General features: G+C 39.0%; 1 long non-coding RNA gene across 1 annotated transcript in view; it reads right to left on the bottom strand.

The window, feature by feature from the left end:
- Positions 1-11,782, bottom strand: part of LOC125095869 (uncharacterized) — a 30,878-nt gene extending 19,096 nt beyond the window's left edge. The window contains exon 1 of the long non-coding RNA XR_007125977.1: positions 10,999-11,782. This is a non-coding gene — a long non-coding RNA (uncharacterized LOC125095869). The remainder of the gene's footprint in view (positions 1-10,998) is intronic.
- Between the last annotated feature and the right edge of the window lie 260 nt (positions 11,783-12,042).

The raw sequence follows: 12,042 nt of genomic DNA, 5'->3' as shown, positions 1-12,042 counted from the left end.
CAATATGCCTCTATCTGTATAGGTGAATCTTATGCTTGGGGACATTAAGAAAATTATCAATTAAGATCATTGTCTTGAAACAATAGGCAAACTGCTTATCTTCTGTAGCAACTGTAAATACTATATTAAGATGCCTTGATAAGATCTGATTTTTTATTTCTCATCCATGACCATCCCAGGAAAGAGATTTCAAAATAGGAATCTTTCTATTTTTGTTCACAGAGTCTGTACAGGCATTTGCTCCCACAGATGTTCCATATTCACACACAGGAAAGAATTTTCAAGCCCACCTCTGCCGATTAAAAAATGATGATGAGGGGCGCCTGAGTGGTCAGTGGGTTAAAGCCTCTGCCTTCGGCTCAGGTCATGATCCCAGGGTCCTGGGATAGAGCCCCGCATCGAGCCCCGTATCGGGCTCTCTCTGCTCAGTAGGGAGCCTGCTTCCTCCTCTCTCTCTGCCTACTTGTGATCTCTGTCAAATAAATAAATAAAATCTTAAAAAAAAATGATGACGATACTAAAGAGCACTCTTCTGTTCCCCGTGGAAGTCTTATTAAATGGCTCTAGATACCCATCCTTGTGAGCATTGGGAATATCTGGCCTGCAATTTTCTTTTGGTGGGCCTCCTCAAACCTTCCTCCACCCTCCAGTCCTGCAGGACAAAGCTGTTCTGCTTGGTGCCAGAAATTTGCTAATTATTTGAAGACATTTCCTGGCTAATCATTAAAGAAGGTTTGTTAATGACGGTATTAAAGAGGCTTAAAGCATCAATTAAAAGGTAAATAAAATTATTTTACTGACAGCTTATGTATCCAAAAATGATTGCTCTTTGTGAAATGGTAATGTTCAGGCATGACAAAATGATTTCTAGCGGCACAGTTACTTTATTGTTTAGTACTTAGGGGAGGAAAAAAAGTTAATTGAAATGTGAAAAATGTGTAGTAAGGAATTACAGTAATTTACCAAATATTGTTGACTCTAGTCACTTTTACAACTCGAATCTGCTGAAACACCTAGCAATTATTTATACATAGTAAAAAATTGTAGTGTTAGCTAATCAATAAAACATTCACCTCTTCTAGAAGCATTTTTAAAACTCCCAAGCAAAAAATAAAAAGACTGTGAATACAATTGCACTGAATTTTATTTCTACTGAATATACAAATCCCATCAAGCATTTAGTTTTAAACTTTTATAGACTCTAACACTGTCATGAGAATCAACATAAAATCAGTAATTTTTCTACATTGGAGTCCCTGCAGAGGGAAGAACGTTTCTCCTTGCTTGAAAGTATTTGCATGTCCTAAATAAATGGTTCAGACTCTGCTTGGTTCATTAACACGTTTACCAACTGAGCCGTAACTAATTGTTCAGTGAATTTAAACCATACCCTATAAACAGTAATGTATAAGAGCACCTAAATAGTAATTTAAATGCATCTGTTTCTGTAAAATAAATTTTAAATGATTTGGTTTATATTAAATATTCTGGCTCACCTGATTCAAAATCTCCCAATTATCATGTTTCTATTCACTGTCACTTTCATTACCAACCTTTCTCTTGTATATTATTTTAAAAAAAAACACAGATCTTATTCTACATTATATGACCACTACATTATATGATCATTTTATAGACATGAGTGACCATGTTTCAATTGACAAAGGGAAAAATTCTCTTAGATTTTTAAACAGGATAACCGTATTCTGTTAGAATAAAAAATGGCATGTTAAAATAAATCTGTAGAATAGTTGAATGAGGCTTTGAACAAATTCAGGAAAGAAAAGTTATTATTTAAGGGATTTTTTTCTATTGGTAACTTTTAAATAATTTTTATTGTTATTTTTGACATTGTCTCAGTAGGAGAACGCCATTAGCCACATTTTACAAAGGAATGAAGGCTGTGGGTGTTTATGTGTTTTATCAGGAGTGAGCTAGTAATTCATCATTGTAGCCATCAAACCACTCTCATTAAAATTCTTCTCTTGCTGTCCCTCTTCTTCACTGTCCCATTCCTTATCCATGGTTACAAATGAGAATATAAGGATATGCCCAGACTGCTTATTCTACCATTCCTTTCCTCCTCATCTTCTTTTTTTTTTCCTCCTCATCTTCTTAGAACATTCTGCATATTCTCAAATATTGCTGAAATATTTCTAACTCTTATCACTCCCTATTTCAGTCCTACCAGAAATTTTCCAACTCCTCCGTTATAGTTCTCCTGACCTTCTCCAACCATGGGACCACACGTTAAGAATGTACAAACCTCAACTGCAGCGAGGATTACTTATACTCCCTCTACCGGAGGTTCTAAGTCTCTTTACAAAAAGAAGCTACACTGGATTTATCATCATCATTATTTATTTCTCAGGAACCCTTTAAGTTATTTCTCAGGAAAAAATAATTTAAGAATAATTTCAAGAAAAAGTTGAGACTAATTTTGGGGACCCAGTTTCCACGGGAAGTATGGGGCTAATTTTACATTAAGTACCTAAACTGGAGGAAGAAACGGTGTAGGGAGTGAGGTAGACTAGGGAGGGGAGAGGAAGGGAGGGGAAGGAAGGAGGAAGAGACGTGTGTAAAAACACTAGTGAAAAGAGAAAAAAAGACAGTATTTGTTCCTTTTTTTTTTTTTCTTAAGATTCTATTTATTTATTTGACAGAGAGAGATAGTGAGAGAGGGAACACAAGCAGGAGGAGTGGGAGACGGAGAATCAGGCTTCCCACTGAGAGGGAGCCTGACATAGGGCTCGATCCCAGGATCCCAGGATCCCAGGATCCCAGCATTATGACCTGAGCTGAAGGCAGACATTTAACCACTGCGCCACGCAGATGCCCCTATTTGTTCCTTTTCTGTAAGATCCTTCCTAAAAGTCATATGAAGATGAGCAATGTAGAAGCTGTTGCCCAAGTTGTGGGGTCAGAGTTGATGATAACGAACCTTTCACGACAAGATTTCAACTAGAACATATTGGTAAAAGTACACATACTTTGAAAGAGTCACTTATTCTCTGCATATTTTAAATCTATTTCTTACCCTTTTTCACACTTCAGTAATACGTATTTTAAGATGTGAGTTCTTCAAAGACAAGAAATACATCTGTTGTGCTTTCTTGGCATAGCACCTAGCACAGTAAATGGGGGTGTTAAATAAATACGATTAGAAGAGGTAAAAAAAGGAGGAACAGTAATGATTGGTTAATCTCACCTTTTGACCTATTTTTATCCTGTTAAATTTTTCTCTTATGAGACTAGGTGTAAACATGCTAGTTTATCTTACATAAGTTCCCAAAGCTGATCTAATACATGCAAGAATATTTTGATTTTTTTCCTAGGTACTGCATATTGGCATTGAAGAACTGATATTTTAAGTGGATGAATCCCTTACCTTATAGAAAATTAGAATTCTGAACAACTTTGACCAGCTGAAAAATAAATATAATGATGCTCCCTTGGGATAAAGGATAATTTGATTTGTAAAGAAAAAAATATGGCAAAAGCGAATGCAAGAAATTTAGATATACAGAGATATCCATTAAAAATTATTGTTTCACTGGAGAAAATCATGGAAGCATACCATCTTGAGACAGTAAAGATCTTCTAGTCAAGTTGCTACTATGTACATGTAAGCACACTGGGGTGCAGATGAGTCAGATGACCTGTGTAACTTAAAATAGCTAATAAAGTGGAAAGGGGGAAATAGATACTAAATCTTCTGACTCCCAGACCAGTGCTCCCAAGATGGAGCATTATGATGACAGATGTATTTTCATAATAAATTATAGTGTTCAGTTTGTATCTCAACAAATGAAGAGACATGAAAAAATGAAGTGAACTTTGCAAAGATCCATAATGAATTAACTAATTTAAGGCTTGGGGGTTTATAAAGAAGGCTTCAAGAATCATAGTGACTAAGTCTTCAGGGGACGCTTAACTACCAACTTTAGGTATATAATTTATAATATATAAAGATTGGTTTATTGGATTTTTTTTTAACTAAAGTCAGAAGAAGACACAAAACTGATGACAGCTACTAGCTAGGTATAAGATGGTTTCCTGTCTAATCATGTGAGAATTGGTAATTTTGGGGATATAAAATTCTATGCTAAATTTTATTTATTTTTAAAGACTTTGAGAGAAAGATAAAGAGAGAGAAAGAGAGCGTGACATCGAGGGACAGAGAGAGAGGGAGAGAGAGAATCTCAAACAGACTGCATGCCCGGCCCAGAGCCTGACATGGGGCTTGATCTCATGACCCTGAGATCATAACCTGAGCTGAAATCAATAGTCAGAGCCTAACCAACTGAGCCACACAGGTGTCCCCTATGATAAATTTTGAACAGGAAAAAAATTTCTGAAAATCACTGAAATTAGATCATTTTTGGCATTACACTTTTAAATGTTAATGTTTGCTTGATGCCATTTCTAGACTTTCAAGAAAGATCATTGATTAATATATTTACAAGTTGTGACATCTAAACGGTAGTATATCTACTTTCCTTTGGGAAAACAAGATTTCCCTATAATGCTACAATAAGAAATATATGAAGATATCAAAGTAGTGCCCTTCCCAAATTCTATATGATATGTACTTAACTAAGTGTAATATCTTATTTTAACCTCATTTTTAACTTCAGAAATTAATTCACTTCAAGAAGAGAAAATGGGCCACTCTATGGAAAGGCAGCATAGCACAGTGTTTAAGAACCGTGAGAGACTGTGGACTCTGAGAAACAAACTGAGGGTTTTGGAGGGGTGGGGGGAGGAGGGTTGGGTGAGCCTGGTGGTGGGTATTGAGGAGGACACGTATTGCATGGAGCTCTAGGTGTGATGCATAAACAGTGAATCTTGGAACACTGAAAAAAAAATAAAATTTAAAAACAATAAATAAATACAAAAAAATAAAAAATAAAAATTACTAAACAATTCAGAAAATTAAAAAAAAAAAAAGAACATGGATTCTAGAGCCAAATCAAAGCTGTGTCTGATTTCCATCTCTTGCACTTATTATCTGTGCAAACTTGAGTAAATACCTCATTCCTGCCTATGCCACAGACAGGTATCAAGTAAGGATGATAATGGCAACCAACCTCTGTGGTTGTTATAAAGATTAAATGAGTTAACAATGAAAATCACTGAACTCTTTGAACAGTTCTTGGCGCATAGCTGCCCATTTATAGCAAAATCTCAGGGTACGGAAAACCCCATTAACAAAATAGATACTTAGATTTACAAGTGTAAGGGTCTGAAAGAATGAAACTTCTGAAATGTTCATACACCAGAGAGGGGCACATGCTTTCAAATATGAAGAAAATCATGACAGATACTTGAAATTTGCCATTTTCATTTAATATTAAAAACATAAAATTCCCAGATTGGAAAACCTGTCTTTGAACCCATGCCCAAGGAATGGCAAATACAGTCCCAGCATGGGAAACTGGAACTGAGTACGACTCACACCTTCTTTACAACAAAACTATCCCTTCATTTCCCCATACCCACCCCGAAGGAAATAGTTATGAAGACTTTGTCCTGAGCAAAATAAAATATATTGGGTTATAATTTTAGTGTTAATAAACCAATAAAATGTTCTTTAAGAAGTTCTTACCCCCACAAGAAACCAGAATTAATTCAGAGGACATTTTCATGGTTGATGGTCCAATGTACAAAGACCAGAGGTCATCTCTCTAAAAGGTATCAGTCCAGATCCTACTTTTATCGTCCATGAACAGTGGGGTAATGGAGGGGGGGAAGTGGGGACATTTCTTCTAAATAGCATCCTGCAGTAGAGTTTCAAGCAAACCAACTTTTCAGGATTTTGTGAGTATGTTTTCAGGATAATTTTTCCACTCTCCTCTTAGCTTCTCCAAATGGAGTGGGCTACATGGAAGTTGTTCCCTTTGCTTGGGATGAAGAAGGTGCCTATTAGGCAAAAAACTGAAGTGAGTGGACTTGTGATTTTAGAGTGCTAAGCCACAAGGTAGGTGTCCAAAGGGTGTTTTGGAATTTACCACTATAAGGAGTGCACTTGCACAGCAAGAAAACATCTTCTGTAGCCATTCCAAAGGCCTCTTATATAAACTGAACTGTATACTTTAAAATGTATAGCATTTTATGTCTATTATACCTGAATAAAGTTGATTTAAAAAGAAAATTTTAGTTTTTATTTTAGGAAAGATTCATATTAACAAAGTTTGAAATTAATCCAAAGTTTTGTTATTTCTGCCTCTAGTAATGAGAAATTGTGCCAAATTAGTGTGGAAAAATTCTTTCTCAAATGCCTTTTTGTATTACATGTCAAAGGAATGATATTTATTGTAGCATAATTGATGCTTCAATTGTACTACACAAAGGAAAATACTTCCTAGCTATATCAGTTCTAATAACAATTTACATTTGCTCATATAACATACATTGTGAGATGTTCTGTCATGAAGGCTAAATAGAAGTCATGTCACAAATCATACATCAAAGGTTTTAAATTAGTCTCACTTTCCAAGAGTCACAATTCTAGGTTTTATATAGTTTAGTGAAAAACAGTGTTTAAGAAAATATTTCTTGAATTTTCCCAAAGCAAAATTGTGCGATCTACAAGGAGAATAATTGTGTGAACAACAACAATTTTATTAGTCAAAATGGAATATATATTGTCAGAAAATACTCTTCAACTATAATAAGAATAAAAAATGACTAAGGAATAATTCTTTTGTTTTTTAAAGATTTTATTTATTTAGCTGACAGAGAGAGAGAGAGAGAGAGAGAGAGAGAGAGAGAGGGAGTGCACAATCAAGGGGAGTGGCAGGCAGAAGGGGAGGGAGAAGCAGGATCCTTGCAGATCAGGGAGCCCAATGCAGGGCTCTATCCCAGAATCCTGGGATCACCACCTGAGCCGAAGGCAGACGCTTAACCAACTGAGCCACCCAGGTCCCCTAAAGAATAATTCTTGATGTCCTAATAGAAATTTATATATATATATATTTTTTAAATTTGTAACCACTAGACTTAGTAAAAATTATATTTCAATCTTGACAGACACATACTTGTATATAAATGAATATCCACACAATATATATGGATAAGTGAAGCAAGTTTCAAGAATCAGTTATTTCTGTTTACCCACCACACTGGCATTTTCTATTTAATTTAGGTAAAAACATTGGTTGGATTGATGCTTGATCAACACGGCTCTGGTTTTGGAGAAATTATTTGTAATTCCTTCAGAAGGTAAAGCAGAGGAAATAGCAGCAGGAAAGAATTCAGACAAAGAGAACGAAGACATTCTAGAATGTAATTAATACATGTTGGTACTGTAATGGATGATCAGCGAATGTTCCATGAATCTTCAGAAGAACAACTGACAACTATTTGCCCAGGATAATTCTCAATTGTAGATTTACCCAAATATGGTAGATGGACCAAATGATCTTCTGAGTTGCTTGCAGTTCCAAAAATATTCTAGAACTTCCACTTATTTAGTGATTCATGATGATTAGGTATTTCTGCTTTTTAATTATTTTCTACTGATCAGTGGTTTTGTTGTTATTTCAGAATTTTATCTGCCCTTAAATTTATTCATTTTATCTTTGATGATATAATTTGATCTAACCATCACTATGTGAATATTCACTTTCAAACAAGAGTTTTAAAACATATTCAGAGATCCCATTAGAGCATAAAGTACATATGTATTAATTGTAAATGCTTAAATTAAAAGGTTAAAAGAATACAGAATTTTAATCTGAATCATTACATATATGGTCCAATAAATGAAAATGTATTAGAAAGCAAAGTCTAATTTTTATCTAAATTATTGATGTCTAAGGATATTTTGACCATGACCTATATTCATGTCTCTTTATTTTCTTTTTTTATGTTATGATACTTTTAGTGTTCTTAATAGCCATGCCTGTAAAGCTATTATAAACTGCTTGAGACCCATTAACAACGCACTTTCATATTCTAAACCATACTCATGCCAAAACATGGTTTAATAAGGTGCTTTTGATTTTTCCCAATGGCACTTTGTTATGTTTTGATATAACACATTTTCAGAAAATAAATATCCTGACTTGCTACCTATTTGAAAATGTATTGGTTATTAGAAAGTAACAGTATTTCCATTCCACTGGTAAAAGTTGTTTAAATAATTTCATTAATCAGAACTTGTAGAGTAAATTTGATCCCTGTTTTACTTGGCTGTAAAATTGATAAGAATTAAATACAAGGGCATTCAAAACAAGTGAGGGCATAGCTCATAAAACTAAAGTTGACAATTCAAAAATAGCCTAGACTTTCTGATTAATCACCCGGAGTGGGATGCTGATAACTGCTGTGTCCTGTCAGTGTTTTAGAGGTGAAATCAGGACAATGGAAGTCAAGTAGCAAATGTTCCAGGCCAGCTGGACAATGTGAATTATTATTATTTTCAGGTACAATGTTGTCTATGTTCCTCCCTGAGAAAATATCAGTTCTATTTTGTTGTTGTTGTTGTTGTTGTTGTTGTTGTTTTCAGAGAAGATATGAGTGAGGGATCTGGGTTTTTTTCCCCAATTAAATAATTCTGATTCTTCACTCCCATCTCAGGATGGAAATAGTAGAAATCCAAGAAGGAAATCTATTTTGAGGTTATTATAAAAGTAAGTGAATTTGTCCCTTCATATTAAAGTTTGAAAAAATGAGCAGAATATCACAATCTAAAAACACAAATGCTGAGCAGACACCTCACCAAACAAGATACACAGATGGCAAATAAACCTATGAAAAGATGTTCAATATCATAAGCTGTTAGAGAATTGCAAATTAAAATAACAATGAGATACAGATGTAGTGAAAAGAAGGGCCATCTGTACCCCAATGTTCATAGCAGCAATGGCCTCAGTCGCCAAACTGTGGAAGAACCAAGATGCCCTTCGATGGACGAATGGATAAGGAAGATGTGGTCCATACATACTATGGAGTATGATGCCTCCATCAGAAAGGATGAATACCCAGCTTTTGTATCAACATGGATGGGACTGGAAGAGATTATGCTGAGTGAAATAAGTCAAGCAGAGAGAGTCAATTATCACATGGTTTCACTCATCTGTGGAGCATAAGGAATAAAATGGAGGACATGGGGAGATGGAGAGGAGAAGTGAGTTGGGGGAAATTCGAGGTGGAGACGAACCATGAGAGACTGTGGACTCCGAGAAACAATCTGAGGGTTTTGGAGGGGAGAGTGGTGGGAGGTTGGGTGAGCCTGGTGGTGGGTATTATGGAGGGCACGTATTGCCTGGAGCACTGGGTGTGGTGCATAAATAATTAATTCTGGAACACTGAAAAGAAATTTAAAAAATAACAATTAAAAAAAAATAAAATAATGAGATACCGTTATACACCTATTAGAACAGCCAAAATTCAGAACGCTGGCAATACCAAAAGCTGATGAAGATGTGGAACAATAGGAATCCCATTCATTGCTTTGAATGAATGCAGCTTGAAAGCCACTTTGAAAGACGGTGTGGCAGTTTCTTACTAAACTAAATAAACTTTTACTATATAAACCAGCAACTGTGCTCCTGTTACCAGGTTCTGTGGCAGGTGTCCACCCTGCTCTCTGGGTGGACAGGACTGCCTCCATGACCTTGGTTAGCAGGGTGGTACTAAAACAAGTCTCCACTTCAAGGTTTTCAAGTAGGTCCTCAGACGGCAGACCTGTTAGGTACACAGATGGGGTTCCTCCCATTGAGTATGGTAAGGCTTCTGCTGAGTCACTGGGTAGGCCACTAGGTGGTTAGGATTTGCCCTGGATTGCATCTGAGAGGGGCTGCACCCAAGTCAGAAGCCTGCTTCAGGGTCCACGGTTGGGACTGAGGTCTGCAGGACTCCCTCTAAGAGAATGGATTGGTGTGCATCTTGCTGGGCTTGTTGGTATGCAGGACTGCCTTCTGACTGACTGAGTAAATTTGGAGTTGGGTCACAGGGCTGATTCAGGATTCACAGTTGGATAGATATCAGTGGGCCTGACTTTGGGGGCACAGAAAAGCATGTCATCTGCTGGGTCCCTGTGTGGTCAGGACTGCTCCCTGAAAGGGTCTGGAGCCAAGTCACAGTACCATTTCAGGATTCATGGTGGGACCAAAGGCAGCTGACTTGCCTTCAAGGGGCACTGACAGGTGTGTCTGCCAGCCCATCCCCTGGTGACATGGACTCCTGGACCAGAGTTTAAAGAGGTGGGTTTTGGGACACTTCAGCATTCATGGCCAGACTGAGTACTGAAGGGCCTATTACTGGAGGCAAAGGTAGGTGTGACTCGTCATTCCTCTTCCAGGGTCCCTTAACAGATGGTGCTGGTGTTAGGACCAAGGCCAAATGGGGGAGCAGCCAAGTCCACAGAGGGACAGTGCTGTTTCTGTGACTGTACTGGGATCTTTGTTGGATAGCCTGCTGCCTGGGCACCTGCCTGCTTTCTCAAAATGACTCTCCTTGGTCTTGGACTCCATTGGGGTTTTGCCATCTCTTATCTGGATTCCAAAACTCCCACGAGAGCAAACCTCCCAAGTACAAAGGTACTTTTGACTGAAGATGGCTATCAGATTATTGTTGCTAAGGCAGAACACGAGTGGGACCCTCCTATTCTGCCATGTTGCTGACATCACCTCTCCTGAAACGAATCTTGACAAGAAAGGTAGGTTTGGGTTTAATATGTTTAGCTCAGTGTATTTCATCATGCACCCAGTGAATTCAAAGTACAAATTTTACATCAGGGCTGTTACTCTACTCTCTTACGTTGTCTCTTCTCATGAAGATGGCTCAGCGAGACACTGATGTGATCCCATGGAGGGCTGGGCTATCAGCCGGCTTCTGTTCTTCTCAGTATCCTCCCTAAATTTTTTTTGTGGTATGGTTAGTCTGTGCTGGCCCGTGGGGTGTGGGAGCTGGCACATTCTGAGGTGTCACTTGCTATTTTTGGAGTCACTTGGGTAGCTGCTGATGAAATCCACGGCTGCTGCCACTTACTTTGGTCGCGAAGTTCCTGTCTTCCGCAGCCCCGTCTTCCCGACTCCTCGTTTCAGATGTGCTGCAGGTCTCTATCCAGGAACTGCTGGGCAGGACGGGCCGGCAATGCGGGCTCAGGGTGCCCCTTTAGACTTACCCACTGTATCACTCAGGGTTTTCCACAGAAATAGAACCAATAGGATGCACATTGCCTATTTATATACTCACGTGCTTGTGGGGGCTGGCAAGTCCCAAATCTGCAAGGCGGGCAGGCAGTCTGCAGACCCACGGAAGAGCGGATGGAGTCTTGAGTCTGAAGACCATCTGGAGGCAGAACAGTTTCTCATCAGGGTACCTGGACCTCAGTTTTGCTCTTGAGCCTTGCAGAGGCTTGGAGGAAGTCTACCCGCATTCCGGAAGGTCCCCGGCTTTACTTACCGTGTGCTCGTTTACATGGTGATCACGTCCGAAAAAACCCCTACAACAGCGCCTCACTGGCGACTGACCTCAGAACTGGGCACCCAAACCCATCCAAGTTGTCCTAGAACATTTGTCACCACATTGATCTAGAACAGACACTTCATTAGTCGTCGCTGTCCTACCTCTGCCTCCAGGCTGTACAAGGTGGGCGATGAGAACACCGGCGAGACGCTGTCCTATTCGCTCTGAAACCTAATTGGGGTTCTCTTGGCCTTTTTATCCTCTTGTACACTCACTCCCACTGGTGGAGACCCCGGGGATTAGAGGGACTAGATCTTTCCCCGGGACCCAAATAACCTCACATCATCTCATCCTCTCCGAATGCCTCTTGTTCTCACTATTTCGGAAGCACCACGGGCCACCGGCGCCGGGTGACGCAGACATGTCACGTGGCGCAGCCACAAACATCCGAGCACCGAGGCAGGGTGCACGCGCCCTCAGGGAGACACCGGCGAGCCGGACCAGGGCGGGGAGAGCGCGAAGACCACGCTCGCCAGCCTCTGCTCCCGCCACGTGGGCCCGACGTGAACGCTGCTCCTCCGGTGGGAGCTCGGGACAAGCAGAGAGGCTGGGGTCACAGAGTCG

The sequence above is a fragment of the Lutra lutra genome, chromosome 3, assembly GCF_902655055.1.
Source record: "Lutra lutra chromosome 3, mLutLut1.2, whole genome shotgun sequence".
Taxonomy (NCBI): Eukaryota; Metazoa; Chordata; class Mammalia; order Carnivora; family Mustelidae; genus Lutra; species Lutra lutra.
This window is presented reverse-complemented; position numbering and strand designations above follow the sequence as displayed.